Source organism: Cajanus cajan, chromosome 5, assembly GCF_000230855.2.
Source record: "Cajanus cajan strain Asha chromosome 5, NIPB_CcT2T_4, whole genome shotgun sequence".
In the NCBI taxonomy this organism is placed as follows: domain Eukaryota; kingdom Viridiplantae; phylum Streptophyta; class Magnoliopsida; order Fabales; family Fabaceae; genus Cajanus; species Cajanus cajan.
Window position 1 is genome coordinate 54,957,626 of NC_138521.1, and position 23,352 is coordinate 54,980,977.

Here is a 23,352-nt window from a genome sequence, read left to right on the forward strand (position 1 = left end):
TTAATCAATGTAGCATCCAGAAATTTTATATTGATGTCACTATTCTTATCGAAGATTTTGTCTTAAAAACAATTGCTCTGTTTGATACTGGAGCCGATTCCAATTGTATTTTGGAAGGACTTATCCCAACCAAATACTTTTATAAAACCTCCGAAAAGCTTAGGACGGCTAGTGGATCACGGCTTGAAATCCAGTATAAGCTTCCTTCGGCAATTATCAAAAATGATAATCTCCAAGTTGAGACCCCTTTTCTCTTGGTAAAAAACCTTAAGAATGATGTAATTCTAGGAACACCATTTATTAAATCAATTTTTCCAATCAACATTTCTAGTGAAGGAATCTCTACCCAACACTTAGGAAAAACAATTACATTCAAATTCCTCAATCGGCCTTTCCATCGAAGCCTCAATCAGATTGATCAGAAACTCAACCAGATCAATTTTCTTAAAGAAGAAATCTCTATATATATATATATATATACACACACACACACTTATACACACATACATACAGATACCAAAAGTTTACACTACCAAACAAATATATATGTATATATAACAATCCACGAAAATTGAAATGTATAAATCTAGGGTTGTTGGTCAAACAACATAACCAAAAACTATATAATTGTAGCTCTCCAATTATACCACCATCTAACAAGATGACTCTCCATGTACCAGACTCCTCAAGTCTAACCATGTTTTGCTCCCATGAAACATGATCATCCCAATCCATATATCAAAAAACATGTAAAGATAAGGTAGAGTACAAAAAAATAATTATATCACAAGTATAAAAGGAAAAACATCTATATTATTCACCATCAAGTAAAATCATACGTATATCACCTCATAGTGTACAACATATAACACACCAATCATCTCAATATGACATTCGACAACCTTACAAAAGTAAGTAACTTACAACATATGATATATCATATTTCACCATATCAATGCCATTCAATCATATAATCGACAAGCATATGAACGACATCAAATCACACCACATTATATGCATACACCTCAATTAAATACGTCGCCACACATTCACCTATAAAGATCTCCTACACCAAGATGAATAGTTTAAGTGACTTGACCCTATTGAACTAATTAACTATCCTCATAATACCATGCACCTCTCCAGTAATCAATTAAGGGCTATAACTCTCAATTTCATATATATCTTATTTCAACATCATTTAAGGATCTAGAGGAGACTTAACAGCCGATTCCAAAAGATAATGCCTGCTTAAGAAGGATTTTCAACGACTAGACTTATAGAGTACCACACCAATATCCACATAATGGGGCATCCAACTATCAGAAATAATCTCTCCTCTAGCCCTAAGTTAATCAATATGCCTAAATGGTTGTAATATTCTCAACATCACACCTCAATAGTGCATCAATACAATATGCCTAAATGCATGTAGCACTCTCAACATTAACACCTTAACAGGTTAACAAATCATCATTTATATAAACTATTCCATATCAAAATACATAAAACAAATATCACTAATCAACATACAATATGTAATAGATTCATCAATTCTATTCAAGTTCACCAATTTATCTAATAAAGAACATATTATTTATAAGGCAATTCGTGACAAACGTTATCCAACTTGTGCCTGACACCATTAAGGCGGAGAGCTCTCTGTCTTGTCCACACCTGATGCCATAGAACCCACACCTAGTGTGGATTAGATAGAAACCCCTAGACCTTCATGCCTAATGTGGCAAAGTCCCATGCCTGACCCCAAACTAGGCAGAGATGAGTCTCTCTCCTCACGCCTTGAGACACTCTTTTGGCACCTAACACTAATCCAAGCATAGTAAATTCTTTTACCTCACATCCGATGTCATTCAAACTATGTCCAACATGATCAAATCAAAGACTTTCCTTTATCTCACGCATGTTGCCACCAATCTTAGCTCGACGCAAGTGAGACAAAAACCTCTAACTTGAACCATGTCTAATGTTATAAAGGTGTGTCGCCACAACGTGAAATCTACACATGGTATATCCATAAATTTAGCTCATCTATACATGAAACTTAGAAAACCAACATGCATACAACAATACATATTTATTCATCACATGCAACTCATTTCTCATGGAAATCTTAGACCATCATATTCACCTTAATATGAAATAAACACCAAAATCCCCTCCATTCACCATACCACTCAAAATAAATCAACATAATCACATTTTGATTATAAAAAAAAACAACATGCAACTCAACAAACCAACAATTAATTTGTCCTAACTTCTCTTATCTCAACTTCGAGTTAAGAGACAATGGTTTCGAGCTAATACTAAAGAAGAATGAGGATGGTTTTGAGTTAATACCAAAGAAGAATTAGAATGGTTTCAAGCTAATGCCGAAGCTCCATTTAAAATCGCTATTATTGCTTGATTCTCAGCTCAATCACCTCAAATTAGCAACCAGCTACTAGAATCATATTCTAAGACTCTTGGGAAGCTAGAAGAAAAAGAAGAGAGGTTCAACAACCAGAGTCACTCTCTCTAAGTTCATCTCTTTAGGTTCTTTGAGAATGAGTTTATGAGACTTAATTCTCAAAAGAAACCTCATATACATTTCTCTCTCATGGTCAAACTGGATCTTTATCTAGAAAAATCCTCTAGAACACCTAAAAGACTCCCAAGGAGTTTCCTAACCCCTAAAATTCCTTAGCACCACACCTTATAACACCATAATTTGTAATTATTGTTAAAAACACAATAATTAAACAAAACATAAAGTGTTACATACTTAATCCCATTTAATAAAATAAATCATTCATTTTTATTGTACCTTTTTTTAAAATACTTTTAAATTTTTTTATTTTATTTTTATTTCTCAACTTTACAAACTCCCTTACCTTTAACATTCAATTTTTTTGCAAGCATTCACCCCCTTTCATTCACACCCCATTCATTCTTTGCCTTTAATGTTCAAATTTTTTATTTCAAGTACTCATCCACCCTTTTACACACAGATCTTCCTCTCCCTCGCCTTAGACGTTCAATTTTTTTTCCAAGCATTCACCCCCTTTCACATGCACTCCCTTCTTTCACTTTTTAGGATTTCAAAATAGATTAAAACTTTAGAATTTTAAATTTTCTTTTAAATCATAAAATTTTAAGATTTCTCAGCCTCACTTGCTCTCGTTCATTAATTTTACTATTTTAAAAATTGCTTTTTAGAACACTAAAAAATTACTCTTAGAAATTTCTTTTGGAAGTATGAAAAAAATCTAAAATTGATGGAATACCTTAAAATTTTGGGATCAGTATATGTAGAAAAAATTATTGAACTATTTATTCTTTAAGTGTTAAATTACATGTTGTGTAAAAGTCATATCAAATAAATTATAAAAAAAATATAAATAAAAAATATAATTTAACACATTGATTTGTACCTTTAGAGATATGAACTAAAATAAGTAAAATGAGAAAAAAAAAGGAAAAGAAACAAAAGGGAAAGAGTGAATAAAAAATAATTTTAAAGATTTACTTAAAAAAGATTAATTAGAAGGATATTATAAATTTTAAAAAAAATAGAAAAAGAGCGTATTTATAAAAAATAAAAAAGTATGTATATCATGAGCCAATAGAAAATAGGTAAATTCTCTTAAGGACCACTTTGACAAGTGGTGTATGGGTGCACCATGAAAAATTACCATTGGATGCATCTAAGCCTACTGGTTACAATACACCCTATCACAAAAGATCTAAATTTCTGAATTTTTTATTAATTTAATTTTTTTTTTTAAAAATTACCCAAAAATTCGAACTGTCACACGTCAGTGTTCACCTTTAGAACGGTCGTTCTAAAATCAGAATGGGCCGTTCTATATTCGGAACGGGTAGTTCCAGATAAAAAAATAACACAGAAAAAATAAACCAGAACGGCCCGTTCTAGTTTCAAAAATACCAAATAACAAGTTAAACCCGAACGGGCCATTCTGAATTCGGAACGACCCGTTCTAACTACATATTTGTCATACAAACTTTTTTTTAAGCAAAATAATATTTTTTTTTCATTCTACTAAATTACATTTAAAACTTAAGTATATTATTTCAATTTATAATGTTTTTATTAGAATTAGAGGTTTATATTAATTATATGCGTAAATTTCTAATTCTAATTAGAAAATAACACCAAACAAAATTTTCTACTATAAATATAATATTCTCTTATTTAAATCATTGCAAAATTTGTTAGTTTTAGTTTTACATCTCGACATTTTTCTCTTAAAAAAATTATGTTAACAAATATTATTGGGCCTAGTTTTGGACTTCACGGGCCTTTGGGCTTTTGACAGCTTCTGAGCTTAGTGAGCTCAATGGGTTTAGTGGGTCTAGGGTTCTCTTTACTTGGGCTTTACATGGATGACCACCTTTCTCATATTTTTGGTAGTATAGGAGTTTATATTGTTTGGTCTTGTATTGTGGGCCTTAGAATAAAACTTTTTGGGTTTTAAGCTTATTGGGCCTAGTTTTGGGCTTCATGGACCTTTGGGCTTTTGATTGCTTCTGAGCTCAGTGAGCCCAATGGGTTTGGTGGGCCTAGGGTTCTCTTTACTTAGGCTTGACATGGATGACCACCTTTCTCATATATTTGGTAGTATGGGAGTTTATATTGTTTGGTCTTGTATTATGGGCCTTAGTATAAGACTTTTTGGGTTTTAAGCTTATTGGGCCTAATTTTGGGCTTCATGGGCCTTAAGACTTTTGACTGCTTCTGAGCTTAGTGAGCCCAATGGGTTTGGTGGGCCTAGGGTTCTCTTTACTTAGGCTTGACATAGATGACCACCTTTCTCATATTTTTGGTAGTATAGGAGTTTATATTGTTTGGTCTTGTATTATGGGCCTTAGTATAAGACTTTTTGGGTTTTAAGTTTATTTGGCCTAGTTTTGTGCTTCATGGGCCTTTAGGCTTTTGATTGCTTCAAAGCTTAGTGAGCCTAATGGGTTTGGTGGGCTTAGGGTTCTCTTTCCTTGGGCTTTACATGGATGTCCATCTTTCTCATATATTTGGTAGTATAGGAGTTTATATTGTTTGGTCTTGTATTATGGGCCTTAGTATAAGACTTTTTGGGTTTTAAGCTTATTGGGCCTAGTTTTGGGCTTCATGGGCCTTTGGGCTTTTGATTGCTTCTGAGCTTAGTGAGCCCAATGGGTTTGGTGGGCCTAGGGTTCTCTTTACTTGGGCTTTACATGGATGACCACCTTTCGCATATATTTGGTAGTATAGGAGTTTATATTGTTTGGTCTTTTATTATGGGCCTTAGTATAAGACTTTTTGGGTTTTAAGCTTGTTGGGCCTATTTTTGGGCTTCATGGGCCTTTGGGCTTTTGATTGCTTATGAGCTTAGTGAGCCCAATGGATTTGGTGGGCCTAGGGTTCTTTTTACTTGGGCTTTACATGGATGACCACCTTTGTCATATATTTGGTAGTATAGGAGTTTATATTGTTTGGTCTTGTATTATAGGCCTTAGTATAAGACTTTTTGGGTTTTAAGCTTATTGGGCCTAGTTTTGGGCTTCATGGGCCTTTGGGCTTTTGATTACTTATGAGCTTAGTGAGCCCAATGAGTTTGGTGGGCCTAAGGTTCTTTTTACTTTGGCTTTACATGGATGACCACCTTTCTCATATATTTGGTAGTATAAGAGTTTATATTGTTTGTCTTGTATTATGGGCCTTAGTATAAGACTTTTTGGGTTTTAAGTTTATTGGGCCTAGTTTTGGGCTTCATGGGCCTTTAAGCTTTTGATTGCTTCAAAGCTTAGTGAGCCTAATGGGTTTGGTGAGCCTAGGGTTCTCTTTACTTGGGCTTTACATGGATGATCATATTTCTCATATATTTGGTAGTATAGGAATTTATATTGTTTGGTCTTGTATTATGGGCCTTAGTATAAGACTTTTTGGGTTTTAAGTTTATTGGGTTTAGTTTTGGACTTCATGGGCCTTTAGGCTTTTGACTGCTTCTAAGCTTAGTGAGCCCAATGGGTTTGGTGGGCCTAGGATTCTCTTTACTTGGGCTTTACATGGATGACCACCTTTCTCATATTTTTGGTAGTATAGGAGTTTATATTGTTTGGTCTTATATTATGGGCCTTAGTATAAGACTTTTTGGGTTTAGGGTTTAGGGTTTAGATGTAATTTAGTAGAATAAAAAAAAATATTATTTTGCTTAAAAAAATTTGTATGACAAATTTGTAGTTAGAACGGCCCGTTCCGAATTCAGAACGACCTGTTCTTGTTTAATTAATCATGTGTTATTTTTGAATTTGGAACAGGCCGTACTGATTTCAGAACGGGTCGTTCTGATTTTAGAACAGGTCGTTCTGATTCATTCGTCATGTGTTTGTTTTTCATCTGGAACGGCCCGTTCTGATCCAATATTCATGTGTTATTTTTTCATATGGAACGGCTCGTTCTGATTTCGAAACGGCCCGTTCCGAAAGTGAAAAGTAGCTGTGTAGTGCATCGTAACACGTGTTTTTTTTGGATAATTAAAAAAAAAAAATTTCAGTGAAAAATTTGGAAATTTTGATCATGTGTGAAGGTGTATAATATACTATTACTCATTAAATGATAATCTCAACCATTCATTATTTTTTATATTATATCTATGGTGATTATTGATGCACCACTTGTAAAAGTGGGCTATCAGAGACATCACCATAGAAAATATTTCCAAAAATTATAAAATTTTCCAACATCAAGGTCAACATGTCCAAATACTCATTATATATATATATATATATATATATATATATATATATATATATATATATATATATATATATATATATATATCATGAGTCCTTTTTTTATAAGTATATCTTCTTCTTTTTTCTTAAAAAAAACTCTTAAAATATTTTTAATCTTTTTTTATTCTCTAGTTTTTTAATTTTACACCTTTAACATTCAATTTAATACTTTCTCTTTCTTTTCCACACACCTCATTCTCTTACCTTTTATTTTTCACATACACATTTTGCCTTCCCCACACTCCCCACCTATTTTAGTAGGAAGTTTTAATTATTTTAGTTTTCACATTACTCTCTTCCTATCTTCTCTCTTTTAATTTTCACACTCATCCAGATGGTAGAATTGGTACGCGATGGTGTTGTAGGTACGTATAACTTCGTCGACAGTGTCAAAGGTGTTGAGCTAGACATCCATTTTTTCTTTGAATCATTTCTCCTCTTTTACAGTTTCAGAAACCTCAACATTGAATTTAGTATTCTAGAAAATACTTTCCAGAAATTAATTTTAGTGTTCCAGAAAGTATTTTCTAGAATAGTAAAATTAGTGTTTTGAAAAATATTTTTTGGAATTATATCTTTTTACATACATTTGAAAAGTACTTTTTGGAAGTGTGTTGTTTTACGTAATTTTGGAAAGATCTTTTTTGAAATAATAAATTTAATGTTCCAAAAGCACTTTTTGGAAGTATGTAAAAAATACAATTCTTGAAAATACTTTTCAAAACACTAATTTTACTATTTCTAAAAGTACTTTCTAGAATACTAAAATTAATGTTTTAATAGAAATTTTTTTGAAACACTAATGTTGTAAAAACTGAAAAAAGAGGCGCTTGACACCGTTGAGATTGTCAAGGAAGTTGCACATGCATGCAATGCTATATATCTTACATTAGTTTTACATTCTGAGTGCATATAAAATCTAAAAGAGGGAAGGGAACAGGTAACAAGTGTGAAAATTGAAAGGAGAAGGGAAAGAGAGTAATGTGAAAATTAAAATAATTAAAACTACTTACTAAAATAGGTGAAAAGTAAAGAAAATATAAGGGAGTGCACACAAAAATTGAAAAAAAAAAAAGAGAGAAAAGGATGTGTGTGAAAAAGAAAGAAAAAATACTAAATTGAATACTGGAAGTGTAAAATTAAATAAATAAATAAAAGATATTTTTTAAAAAAATATACTTAAAAAAGTATATATATATATATATATATATATATATATATATATATATATATATATATATATATATATATATATATATATATATATATATATATTTCGAAAGATGTCAAGTGTAGTGGGTTTAAATGTCTTATTACAGGCCTTGAGTAGTTATAATGGATGACAGATTAGGCCCGTTAACCAAATTCAAAGCCCACTTGTATCAGTTCATAAAAAAATTGGCACCACTCTTTTGAAACCTCGTATCGGAGTCGAAACTTTCTCTACTCTGTTGTGGTGCTATTTGTTTTACATTAGGAATGGGGATTAACTTTTTACATCAGCTAGGTACACCTTTTAATGCATAAATTATATATTATATATGAGATTAATTCAGACAAACATTTATTTACGATTTACAATTCAAAAGTAATTATATTAAAATAAGTTCTGCCCGACTTAAAAATAAATTAATGAACATTACATTTGTTTGGGTTATACATATAATTAGAGCATAGAATATCAAAACAAATATATGTACACTATTGAATAAAAGTTTTTGATTTTTCTGTAGAAGTGACAATGGTTAAACAAAGGATGAAGGTAATGACGATTATGATGAACAGTAATAATGACAATGTGAATAATAACACTGTTATATAGTGACGATAATAATAATATCAATATCATTAAAGTTAAAAGTAATAGTAATAAGTTTATCTATAACATATTAGTGAAGTCGGTTTATATGTATTTTATTTAAATAAAAAAATTGTTTATTTATTAGACTAATTTGTCTATTCGTATAAATCATGTATTTTTATTATACTAAATTAAATATTTATGATTATTTTATATACAATCATACCATTTTGTAATTGTAATTTTTTTAATATGAAAACCAAATAGTATTTATATTTTAAGATGATTTCCAACTTCTTTGCAATTTATGGAAGAAAAAAATAATGACCATTTTATTATTATCTTTAGTTAACATTATATAAAGACAATCACGATAAAGCCATACCTTCTACTTCAACTTTAAAACTTATTTATATAGTTACATGCATAGAAATTGAAGTATAAAACAATTAATGAACTATTCAAAAAGTAGTACATTTAAAAGAAAAATTGTCAAAATGGAGAAAACACATAAAATAATCAAAGAAAAAATTTCACTTCTAGTTTCACCTTGCTTTCGACTTGTGGTTGACAATTTTGGTTTCTCTATGAGAGTGAAGTTATTATGTTGGACTATATAAATTTAGAGAGAACAACATGGGAAGAGTTTATGTAAAAAGTGGAAACACGATTGAATTTACACCTATGGTAGGTAATGAATAAATTACAACATAAAATTAAACAAAATTATGATTTTTTTATTCATTAAAATTATGATACTTTAATTAATCAAAATAGCAAGGATCTCGAAATCAAGAAAGAATAAGAAAAAAATAGAGAAAAGGAGATTTGAAATAAAAACTGACTTGATCGAAAGAAAGTCTTAAGCCAACTAAGCAAAGAGCTAGATATTAAAAAGATAAAGAATCCACGTCAGTGAAAAGAACAACCCAAGAATAAGTTCAAAGAGATGATAGTTCCAAAAAAAAAATATATGAAAGACATATTATCACATATAAACATAAAAAATCATAGCATTATTAGTCGCTGAACATTTATTTCATATAATTGATGAAAATTGAATATGCTAGAGATGTTAGAAAAAAGTCATAGTACTGCATAATGAAGATTTTGATTGTTTTAAAAGTATAATTCAGAATGAGAGCTTGAGATATCAACACGTGCATGTGAGAGAGGAATACCTTGAATGATGTTCGCACAATGTTCCTCTTTATCAATAAGTTTTAAGTAGAACTAGAAAGAAAAAAAAAATGAGACGAAAATAAGATCAATAAAATGAAAGAAAAATACACACCTCTTTATTAAGAAATAAAGAAGTGTGTATTTTTCTTTCATTATGCATTCAAGAGATGCAATGATCTCTTCTTCCAAATTGCTTAAACTTGTTTTCCTCTCTTTCTCTTTTGTAATACCAAATTAGTGGATCACATGAACGAGTTAGTGGAAGAGTTAGATGAAGATTTTGTAGTGGAGAAGTAAGTGGAGGAGTTACAATTATTCAATAAAATGTTTACACTATACATCAAAACTTCTATATACAATCAATATTATTGTGTGGCAAAAAGAGATAAAGATTACTTAACCCGACCTAAATGGTAGATTGCAAGAAAAATAAAAATTTGTATTGAAAGATTAAGAAGAAGAGAAGATTTTTGGAATAACATATACTATCGGGAGACATGAAGAGAAGATAAGTAAAAAAAAAATGAATAAGGAAAGTACTCAAGAGGAAAAAGAAAGCACAACTCAGTTTAAAAAAAAAAAAAAACACCTTCATCTTGTAGATCTAGAAAGGGAAATCATGAGAAAAAAATGATAACATCTTATGGAAACACAAAATGGGGAACACAAAAAATAAAAAATAAAAAGAAAAGCAAAAGAGGAGTGAGAATACCTACTTCAAAATAAAGATCAATAAGTCTTTTATAGAAAACACAAATTGTCGTTCCCTTCATTTACCATCACCATCGTCATAGCGATCAAATATTTAGGAAGTGGATAAAGTAAAAGGAAGAGAGAAGGTTGAACAAAAAAAATGAGAAATATGGAAAAAGGTAAAAACATGAAAGTGATTGTATGTAGTTATGGAGGCATCTTGGGTGATTTATGAAACCAAATGAAACGTAGAAATAAAAAATAACATGGAAAGAGATAAAACCGTCAAAGTAACCACATTTAGTTATAAAGGCATCGTGAGTTTTATGAAGCCAAATGATTCTTGGAAGTAAAAATTTAACAAAACAAAGTAAATAGAAAAGCAGTATAGGTAGTTATCTCATCAAATAATGGATAAATCTAGTAAAGAAAAATGGAAACCAAATCTTCTAGTATTCCTAATAATATTTTAACGTTATCTACATCTATACTAGTGAGGTTGAGATACTTCGTGTTTCTATATTAGTTTAAAAATATTTGAGAATTATTAATGTTTGTTAAATTAATCGGTGTTGTGTTTAGTTCTTAAATTTCAAGATCTTGAATTTAAGTTTTAGGTTTGTAAGAATAGTTAATTTTTAATATTATTTTTTATTATTTAAAAATTTAAGGGTAAAACATTTTAAAAATCGTGTACACGAAAATAGAGAATCACTTGTATATATAGGTATAAATATAAAAGTGATTTCTTATTTTTGTGTATACAATTTTTGGACTCTTTTGTAATTAAAATTTTAAATAATAAAATAAATAAATAAATTATTCTTATAAACCAAAGATTTGGTTACAAGACGTTGAGATTTGAAGACTAGACGTAATATTAAACAAATATTATTAATTCTTAAACACTTTTAAACAAATATAGCGATATGGAATGCCTCGACGTCACTAGCTAGTAGATATAAAAAATAATCATTTTTACAAACATAAAACTTGAATTCTAGACCTTAAAGTTTGAGGACCATACACAACACTAGTTGATCTAATAAATATTAATTATTCTTAAATATTTTTATTAGAGTAAGAGAATTGAATCATTCATAACTTAAGTTCTAATAACTTTGTGTCTCTGTATATTTATTTTTGAAAAAAATTTGAAAGAAGAAATTTTAGTAAATCTAAGGGTAATAATGTCCAATACAAAAATGGAAACCAAAAGGGTGGTTACCAAAACATATTCTCTTTATAATAGGTAACAAGAATGTTAAACTTGAAAAAAATCAATAGAAAAACTTTTGGGATCAAAGTTCATATTATCAAAATATTTTTTATTCTCTTTCTGTTTGAAGGTGAATAACATAAGATACTTTTTTCCCCTATCAAAATACAAAGAAGTATATGATTGAATTAACTCTTACTTTTGTGATTCAACCACAAAAAAAAAGCTCTTGCTTTGGTGATTCAACAAAAAAAAAAAAACTCTTGCTTTCAAACCTACTTTGGTGGTTTGATGTTTAACTTTATTTTCTATAGTTCCAATTGTTAGGTTTACCTTTTAGTTCTTCTATAGATGTCTAAAGTTATAAAAAAATATTTACCATGCATTTTGCATGGATAAAATGCAATAAGAAAGAAATTAAGAGGAAAATCCAAACAAAAACATAAGATTAATTCCATTAAAGATGAAAAAATATCAAAAGTCAAGCCCAATCCTAAAACTCCATGAAAGATGTAGATAGTTTTGTCCTTGAAATTTTGGTATTAATTTCGTGTCATTTCAACTTCTACGACTTGAGAAATGCTCAAAATAATAAACTAATGTCATGCTATTTAAATAAAACATCAATTTCAACTTTAGTCCCAATTTCCTCTATGATCCATGTTGAATTGGAAGTGAGTTTCTTCATGAAAAATGAAGTACTTTATTCAATATTTCTATAGAGAATAGTATCACCTCCATCACAATGAAAACTTAAGTTATGAATGATTCAATCCCTTTTCTCTAGAGTTCAATTCAATATAAAAGTACGAAATATCCCGACTTTACTAATTACTTATAAGATCCTTGAATTAGTTATTATTATTGTAATTTTAAATTCTTAAATTTCTTAATATCATAATTAAAACTTCAATATCTATTTTAATTTCCAAAACCCTAATTTTATGTTCAATTTATGTGTCAAACAATTATCTAGATATTTATAATTTAGTTAGAGGAAAAGATACTAGGTGGATTTAATTGAAAATATGATTTTTTTAAAAAAAAAAGTTAATTAGGCTTAATTTGGGTTATGATAAATCATACGTGACATATGTTTAAATTAAAACCAAATAATACTTCAAGCTGTCTCGTACTAACCAAATTCAATACTATACAACATTTTAACTCTATAGTATTTTTAAATTATAGGACTTTTTATTTAAATAAATAACACAAACACAACATTTAAATATTTTTATAGTACTATAGTTTTTTTGAAAATATATACCGTAAAAATATTCCTTTTATAAGGTTTAGTTTATAAATTTTTAATAAACTAGAATGCACATAGTATCTAACCTACTAATTCTTCTGTTCCAAATCTGTCCCTTAAGGTTAATGTATATGGATTAAAAAATATTTAATAAATGTAAATTTGGACTTTTTTATTTTAAATTCTGTGTTATCATTTTTTATTCTGAAATTTGGATTATAAAACGTTTATTAAGTATTTCATTATTATCTCGTTTTTTGTAAAAGAAAAATAAGTAAATAATTGACGAAGAAAGTCCCATTAAATAGGAGTATAATTGAGAAAAAAAATATTAATTAAACTTTAAAGTTTAAAAAAGTTAAAATGAAAAAACTAAAATGACTAAATTTTAAATAGTTAAAAAGGAGAACTACAATGTATAAAATTTGACAAAGAACGAATATATATTTTTCTTAAATTATAGGTTGGTGCAATCTTGACACAATTGTTAGTCATGACTGAATCAGGACAATGTAAAAAAGTATAGGCTTAATCATAACATTGGATTAAGGTGGACCATTTTGAACATAGCCCAACCTAGCTAAGAACACCCATTTTGGCAGGGGTTTAATAGGAGTTAGCTAAATTTTCATGGAGTAATTATTCTTTCCTGTTCTTACAACTTTTTAGTAACATTTAATTTCTTTTTAAAAAATATACAATATAAAAATTTTATAGATCATGTTAGAGCATAACCAAATTACCAGAGCTTGCGATGACAAACTAGTTTGATAAATAAGTTGGTTAGTATAGACACGAAGTTCCAACCAAAAATACTAAGTTATATTTATATAAATCATCTTATGAAAAGGTTATACTTTTTAATAGACTGAAAAAAAAACTTTTTAAAGTTAAAGTCCAATACTCATTTCAAGCTTTCTAGGACTAATCTACCAGGTAAATGTTATATACACCTCCCCTCTTCATAAATATATTTCCTTAATTTTTGTGTATTTTAAATTTTCATAAATACCATTTTAATTTATTTTCTTTTTAAAATAAATTTTATTTCAAAAAAAATATATTCTTTCATTTACCTTCTCTTTCTCCACTCATTTTCTTCTCTCACTCCATCCCTCTCTAATCACTTTCCGTAAGTCCCCTCCTTTTTTAGTTTTAATTTCTTGATTTTTTTTTCTCTCCAAGCAATCAATACACTCACTCATCTTTATTATTATTTATAATTTGTTTTTTGCATTCTTAACTTCTGCATTTTTTAAATCCTAATTATTCACCTCATCAATTAGATACTTTTGGTTATAAATTTTTTGAAGAAGTTATTTCCAAAAGACTAGTTGAATTTATAATTAACTATTGATTAGAAACATTTTTTTTATTATCATTCTAAAATTATGTATTTATTTTTAAAATATGCTTTCAAGAAGTACTATACAGAAGAGAAACATATTTTTTTTAAGCAAGAAGAGAAATATTTTATCTCTTTTAAAAAGTATCTTTTGAAAGTATATATATTTTTCTTTTAAAAAGTATTTTTTGAAAGATAAAATATACTTTTGAAAAAAAAAACATGTTTTTTGTCTTCGGATATTTTTTCTCTTAGAAAATACTTTCCATTAGAAAACAAATAAAAAATAAAAAATATTATTAATTAATAAAGTGTATTTAACTAAAGTCCTAATCAATCTTGTTCACAAACCCAACAAGGCCCATATTATTCTTACGCTCCTTTTTTTAATGCCTACATCGTGATTATTTATAAAAAAATTTTCTTGATAAATAATATCGGTGACACGTTTGCGTACGGTACAGATAATAAATATGTTTTCTTTGTGTAATAGTTAGAGATAAGGGTGTTAACATCGCAATATGAAAGCCAATTTTGGTTATTTTTTATGTTTTATAAAACATATATTACGCAACAAAAACTTACTACTGTTGTGTTTGAAGTCGTAGCATAAACAACTTTAATAAAAAAAATTATTTACAAACTAATATCTAGAAAATGATTAAAAACATTTTTTGTTTGATTGTTTTTACCATATATATGTATATTATAACAAATAATGCCACGATACAACTTTTAGTTTTTATGCAGTTGCAAGCGTAAGTAGCATAATGTTTTGTACCGCTTGTTTTGGAATTTTGATCATCTTACTAGATATATATGAATTGAATATCGATCCTTAATTAAAAATAAGAGTTAAAATAATTTATATATTAAATTTTTTAATTTTTAATTAAAAATAAGAGTGAGAATAATTTAAATTATATTTCTGTCTTTATATATAAGTTTTTTTTTCACTTTTGTCTGTTTTTTTTATAAGACTTTCTTTTAATTGTCACTTACATTAATTATATATTTTTCTTTAAATATTTTTATTTAATAAATAATTATTTTAAACAAAAGATATTAAATGATTAAAATTAATTAGATAAAATTTTTCTGTCTCTTTTTAAGATTAGAAAAGATAAATAGACATATAAATATATCTTTTTTAAATAATTAATTAAGTTGAAAATAATCTTATAACAGAGATAATAATAAAAAAGAGAAATATGGAGTTTGGATGATGAGAATTTTCACTAAAGAAAATTCGAGAATCTCAATCGAGAGAATTCAATTTTTTGTTTGTGATACTTTATTACAATGTGACATGTTACATTTTAGTAATACATTAAATCATTTTTTTAACATTTAGTATTATATTAAACATTTAAACTCAAAATGTATTATAATAAGTACAAATAATATTATATTATAAAACCAAAAACTATCACAATATATTATTTGAAAAGTAACTTAATTAATTGTTAAAATTAAATATCAATTATCACTGTGTTAGGCATACTCGAAAATCATGTGACTCGAAAAGATTGATAGCGCTGCCTGAGAAGTAAAATCAACATATGATGAAATTATGGGACTCGAAAAAACAAGTGTTGCTCGAAAATAGTTGAAAAGTTGAGACTGTCAGAACATGGAGGTTAAGCCAAAACGGTTACTAAAAAATCAATCGAGAAAACAAGGAACGTGGGAAGAGCGGTTAAAGGAAGTTGAGTCAAGACCACGTAGCAAAGATAGTGGATAGCGGTTGAGTCAAAAGCGTACATGTACAGAATCAACCGCCCTTGATTGCTCTATAAATACAAGGAGTACGGACCTTTACGGAGGTCGAAAAACTCATACTAGAATTGGACTCTGAAGCACTCTCTGCCTACACACACATATGGCTTTCGTGCACAAGATCGTTTTTGGGTATGACTGACTCTCGGCCACTTTTTTCTCTTTTTAGGAGTAGAAGTAGAATAGTCTTCTTGTTCGTTGTTTAATTACGTAGTGTATTCATGTACTTGGATCAATATGTTCGCATGTGTAACGTAATTTGATCATTGTACGAAATGAACTATGATTTGCATTGCTAACATATATATTGTTCACTCTGTTCATATTATTATTTGCTTGCATGAGCATTGCTTGTTAGTAGTAATAGAAGAACATTTCGAAACAAGTAGTTGCTAAGACTTTTTCATCCTACTCTCCATTCTCGGTAACACGATAACACACAGTAAGGCACCTAAATTGAAATACGTTCGTATGCTAGTCTAAATAAAAAGAACCCAGGATTTGATGGTTAATTCCACCGTAAACAAATTGGCACGCCCGGTGGGACCTGTTTAATTTAGAACATAATTGGACTAGTTTTAGGTGTGTGAATTGCATGAGATTAAGGAGTGGAAGAACTATGTCTACGTCTGATAACATGAACGTAAACCATAATAATGTAGATGTAGAACAGCCGAACTCCAATCCTGATAATGCTACCAATGTGACCAGGGGGGCAAGATCTCCTCCTGTGTTGCTTGAAAACCATGCTAGGCATAATAATACCACTCAAGAGTTGGTAAATGTTACCAGAGAATACCCTTGGGGTATGCCAACTAATTGGCGAAATACCCAGCCTGCGTATGTCGAAATGTCAATGCCTTTTATAGGGCCAAATTCACAAATGAATATATCCCCACAGGGATATAATCCTGGGCCAAGTGGGCTGGGTTTTGTTATGCAAGACCCGTATCAACATGTAGGAACAAGTCAGGAGGGTTCACTAATTCGACAAGGTAGTTACATGCCCACGGGTATTAGTAATCAAGCAATGATGGCCTTTCGACAACAAATGGACCATAGTAATCATGACATGGTCAATTTGTTGTCTACTCAGATGCACAACATCATGACACCCCTTTACGAGCTAATAAACAAAATAGGAGATAAGTTGGGTAATGGGACTCCTTCGAGAGCAATGAGTGTGAATCTGAACGATACAGAAAACCCTGGGGGGCATGGAAATTTGCAAAACATAGTTCGACCTAACAGGAACCCTAATGATAATTTAGATCAAATGGTAGAAAGGATATTGAATAGACATGGATTCGATGTAGGTCGAAATGAACGCCCATACTTTGTGTCAGCCTTTCCAGATTATATTACACAAGTAGAATTACCCCGTGGAATGAAAGTCCCAAAATTCTCGAAATTTGCAGGAGAATTAACTGAGTCAACAGTTGAACACATAGCTAGGTATGGGGTCGAATGTGGGGATTTGGCTAATAATGAATACTTGAAAATGAAATATTTCCCAAGTTCGTTGACTAAACATGCTTTTACCTGGTTTACTACCCTGCCTCCTAATTCGATACATACTTGGGTACAACTAGAGGGTAGCTTTCATGAGCATTTCTTTCGAGAGGAAACAAAGGTTAGTATAGTCGATCTAATGAATATCAAAAGGCAAAGTAATGAAACATTAGATGACTATTTAAATAGGTTTAGGCAATTAAAATCTCGATGCTATACTAATATTCCAGAACATGAATTGGTTAGAATCGCCGCCACAGGTTTAGACTTCTCAATACGCAAAAAATTAGTAAATGAACAATTGAGGGACATGGCTCAACTTGCTGAGAAAGTGAGGAGGATTGACCAAATTAAATTAGAAAAGGAAAAGTTGATGAAATTCGACAAGTTCGTTCGAAAAGAAAAGATAGCGTATTTAGAAAGTTCTGAGTTAAATGAGGATTCTAATTATGAAGTTGTAAGTGAAGATTTCGAGATTAATTTGGCAGAATTGCGCCCTGGACCTACGTACCAATGTCAAATGCTAAAACCAGGAGGTAATATAGAAGGGAATTCGACTAAAAAATATAGTTTTGACGTTAGTAAGGCAGAAAAGATATTCGATACTTTGTTAAAAGATAAACAGATTATACTCCCAGAGAATCATAAAATTCCACCTTTCGAGCAAAGAAAAGGAAAGAAATTCTGCAAATATCATAATATGTATGGACATTGGACTAACAGTTGTGTGCGTTTCAGGGATTTCATCGAGAAGGCGATTACTGATGGTCGCCTGGCTTTTGAAGAGAAGGAAATGAAAGTAGATGTTGACCCATTTGCTGCCCATACTGGCTATGTTGAACCAGTTTCGATGTCCATCAACATGGTGGAAGTCGCTGCTGAGGACGATGATAGCATTGAGCCCATTTCTGATGAGAAGCTCGAAGAGTTAATGGAGGATTTTGCTAAAGAGCAAGAACCCATATACCCAAAGGAAGGAGATAGTCTGGTGGAGTTTTTATCGAAGAAAAAAGAAGCTGATAAAGAGGTCATGTTGTGTCCTCGATGCAGTGCTGTCTTCGACAGAGCAGCGGCTAAGGCTTTCGAGGAGTCTGAAATAATGAAGAATTACAAAGCTGAGAAGCTGCGTGAAAAAATGAAGCCCAATGCTAGGTTGAATGCTGGTCTGACTATGAGGCAAGTTCATATGCCTCAATATAATGCCCCGGTTGGGAAGATGGAGATGTATAACTCGTCTAGGTTCGGCAATACTTTTGTGCCGAACGCGAATGTGCCTGTCGGGAAATGGAACGCACCACCTAGGTCTATGATGGGTCGAGGTAAACAAGTAATGACTAGCATGGGAAACCCGGGACAAAGAAATGCAGGAAAATTTTCGAACTTGACTACAGGGAATGTTGGAATTCCAGCTGGGGGATATGGACGTGGATTTCGACAGCCATTTAACAACTTAACCAAAACCCAATGGAGGAGGCAGCAAAGGATGCGTAAAGCAACCTTTGAAGGTATGGGAGGAAATCGTTTTTCGATCCCAGTTCCTCAAAAAGGGGAATCTTCTGGCAAGTTCATCGAAGACGATGAAGACATGATAACAAACTGCTTCGAGAGCGGTTTCGAGGATTCTTTGGAAGATATTTGCGGGGTAGTTTCCATTTTACCTTCGGAGTATGCTGGTGCTATGGAATCCGTGAATGAACAAGAGGATATCATCAGGGAAGACGTTTTCGAGGACCCCAATTATGAGTCCAAAATCATATGGGTCAATCAAATCTCGAGGGTTATCCCTAAGTTCAACTCTGCTGTCTTCGACTCTCCCACAGAGGAAATGAAAGGACATCTCAAACCCCTATTGTTAACACTGATGATTGAGGGGCAAGAGGTAAACAAGGTCTTGGTCGATGGAGGCGCAGCTGTGAATATTTTGCCTAAGACAATGCTGAAAAGGTTTGGGAAATCCTTGGATGATCTGAAACCCCATAACATCATGATCTCCGACTATGCAGGCAAGTCTTCACATCCTGAAGGTATGATTCTGCTCGATGTACAGATCGGAAGTGTGAAGAGGACTACCATGTTTATAGTAACACCTTCCAAAGCAAACTTCAACGTGTTGCTAGGTCGGGAGTGGATTCATGGTGTAGGTGCTGTTCCTTCGACCGTACACCAGAAGGTTTTCTTCTGGAACGATGATGAAGGTTTAGAGGTTCTCGAAGCTGATCAGAAGACTTATGAAGTTGGCATGTATTTTGCTGATCAACAACTGACAGCATTTGCCAAGACCAAACCTTTTGACGCTTACAACTCTGGGGTGATGGATGAAGAGGAAGGTGTCAAGAAAACCTTTTGTTGGGATGTAAAGAGAGGATTCGTTATTCGAGCCGAAAAGAATTCGGCTCCATTGGATGCATGAAGGACGAAGATCCTTATTCGAGCTTTTTAGCTCGAATATCGGCCTACGTGGCCGATCAAACGGCCAATTTGGCCGACAAAGATCAATTTGACAATGAGGTTAGCACGGCCATGTTGGCCGAAGAAAAACAAAAAAAAAGAGAAGAGATGGATTTCGAATCAATAAAGGAAAAAGAAAAACAACAAAAAGAAAAGGAGTTCGAAATCGGGAAAAAGAGGGAAGAAAAGCAAAAAACAGAAAATCAAAGGGACGAAGGAGTCTCAGATAAAAATGAAAAGCAAAAAGAAAAAGCAGAGCTAGAACTCAAACTGGACTGCATTTTTGATGATTCACCTTTGGGTTTCGAGAGTGCCGCTAATGAAGAGCATAAGTTAGAATCCCAAGATCCGCTCGAAGAGGTTAATCTGGGAACTATCGAAAATAAGCGGATCACTTACATTAGCAAGTTCTTGCAAGGGGAGCTGAAAGGAGAGATAGTTCAAGTCTTGCATGAATACAAAGATTGCTTCGCATGGGATTATGATGAAATGCCAGGTCTGGATCGAGAATTGGTAGAACATAGGCTACCAATGATCCCAGGAAGGAAGCCCGTGAAACAAAGTCCTCGAAGATTTGCTCCTGAAGTGATCGAGAAAATCAAAGGGGAAATTGAGAGATTGCTGAAAGCAAAGTTCATCAGAACTTCGAGATATCCTGACTGGATCTCGAATATAGTGCCAGTTATAAAGAAAAATGGAAAACTCAGAGTTTGCATTGACTTTCGAGATCTCAACATGGCAACTCCCAAGAATGAGTACCCTATGCCCATTGCTGAAAATATGATAGATGTCGCTGCAGGTAACGAGATTATGAGTTTGTTAGATGGTTATTCTGGATATAATCAAATTTATATTGCAGCGAATGACGTGTCGAAAACTGCCTTTCGATGCCCAGGTGCCTTAGGCGTCTACGAATGGGTGATGATGCCATTTGGTCTTAAAAACGCTGGTGCGACTTATCAAAGAGCGATGAATTTAATCTTTCATGATTTGATTGGTAAGTTCGTGCAAGTTTATATTGATGACATAATTGTTGGCTCAAAACAAAAGAAAGACCATTTATATCATTTGAAACTAGCCTTCGAGAGAATGAGGAAATATGGTTTGAAAATGAATCTACTGAAATGTGCTTTTGGTGTCATAGCAGGCGAATTTCTGGGATTTATTATACACCAGAGGGGGATCGAGGTAGACAAGAACAAAACCAAGGCTATCATGGAGACCAAGCCTCCATCGAACAAGAAAGAGCTTCAATCTCTCTTAGGTAAAGTAAATTGTTTGAGGAGATTTATTTCGAATTTGTCTGGTAAAACTAAAGTATTCTCTCCTTTGTTGCGTTTAAAAAAGGAGCAAGAATTTCGATGGGATGAAGAGCACCAGAGAGCATTCGAAGAAATTAAAGCTTACCTGGCTCATCCTCCAGTGCTTGCACCAATCTCTGAAGGGAAGCAACTGAAGTTGTACATTTCAGCTAATGATTCGACTATTGCGGGCATGCTGGCGCAAGATGATGAAAATGGCATCGAAAGAGTCATTTACTATTTAAGTCGAATGTTAGTAGGAGCAGAACTTAGATACACCCCTTTAGAGAAATTATGTTTAAGTCTTTATGTTGCGTGTACCAAGTTGAAGTACTATATTAGGACTCGTAATGTTGTAATACTTTGTCGAAGTAATGTGATAAAATATATGTTGTGTAAACCTGTGTTACATTCTCGAGTCGGCAAATGGGCACTTGCCTTAACCGAATACCCATTAACTTTCGAGCCGCTAAAAGCAACTAAAGGACAAATAATTGCAGATTTTCTTGCAGAACATTCGAATGGAACTGAAGAAGTTAATTACATAACCACCAAGCCTTGGCAATTATATTTCGATGGCTCGAAACACGAGTTAGGCGCCGGAATAGGTCTTTTAATCATCTCTCCCAAAGGGGTCCCGACGAAGTTATCAGTCAAAACAAATACAGGATGCTCGAATAATGAAACTGAATACCAAGCATTGATTACTGGACTTGAGATTCTTGAAGAATTAGGCGCTAAAAATGTGGTAATTCGAGGAGATTCACAACTGGTCATCAAACAATTAACTCGAGAGTATAAGTGTTTAAATGAAAAATTAATTGAATTCAAAACTCGAGCTACACGATTACTTGACACGTTTGATGAAGTAGAGTTACAACACATTCCCCGGGACTCAAATCATATTGCAAATAAATTGGCCCAAATAGCCTCTGGATATAAAATCAGTAAAGAGTATCTTGAATATCTGATTCATACTGAGAGTGAAGTGTTAGACTATCGAGCAATTCTAAATATAAGTTCAGCAGGTCAACAAGATTGGAGGAGCGAATTGATCGAATACTTGCGAAATCCTAACATAAAGGTCGAAAGGAAGATTAAACTCCAAGCTCTTAATTATCTCTTACTAAATGATGAATTGTACAAAAGAGGCTTCGACGGAGTTTTGTTCAAATGTTTGGGAGACCATGAAGGTTATATAACAATGGCAGAAATTCATGAAGGCATTTGTGGAGCACATCAAGCTGGAAAGAAGATGAAATGGGTTTTGTCAAGGAAAGGCTTATATTGGCCTACTATGATTAAAGATTGTATCGAATTCGCAAAAAGTTGTGTGGAGTGTCAAAAGCATGGACCAATACAAAAGGTACCGGCAAGTGAGTTGCATTCGATCATCAAACCTTGGCCATTTCGGGGTTGGGCAATGGATTTAATCGGACAAATACACCCACCTTCCTCGAAGAACAACAGGTATATACTAGTTGCCATAGACTATTTTACAAAATGGGTTGAAGCTATTCCTTTAAAAGAAGTCGAGCAAAAAGATATAATTGATTTTATCGAAGACCATATTATTACAAGGTTTGGAATTCCTCAAACAATCACTACTGATCAGGGTACGGTTTTCACGGGTCGAAACATTGCTCGATATGCAGAATCAAGAGGAATTAAGTTGGTAACTTCAACACCATATTATGCCCAAGCTAATGGTCAAGTTGAGGCTGCTAATAAAGTGGTAATTGGTTTAATCAAAAAACACATATCAAATAAACCTCGAAATTGGCATGAAACTCTCGTCCAAATACTATGGGCATATAGGAACTCACCTCGAGATGCCACGAAAACAACCCCATATAAATTAGTATATGGCCATGAGGCTATTCTTCCTATCGATATTAATTTACAATCAATTCATATACAAAAACAAAATGAATTACCCGTGGAGGATTATTGGAACTTGATGTATGATGAGTTGATCTCTTTAGAGGAAGAAAGATTAATTGCGTTACAGAATATTGTTCG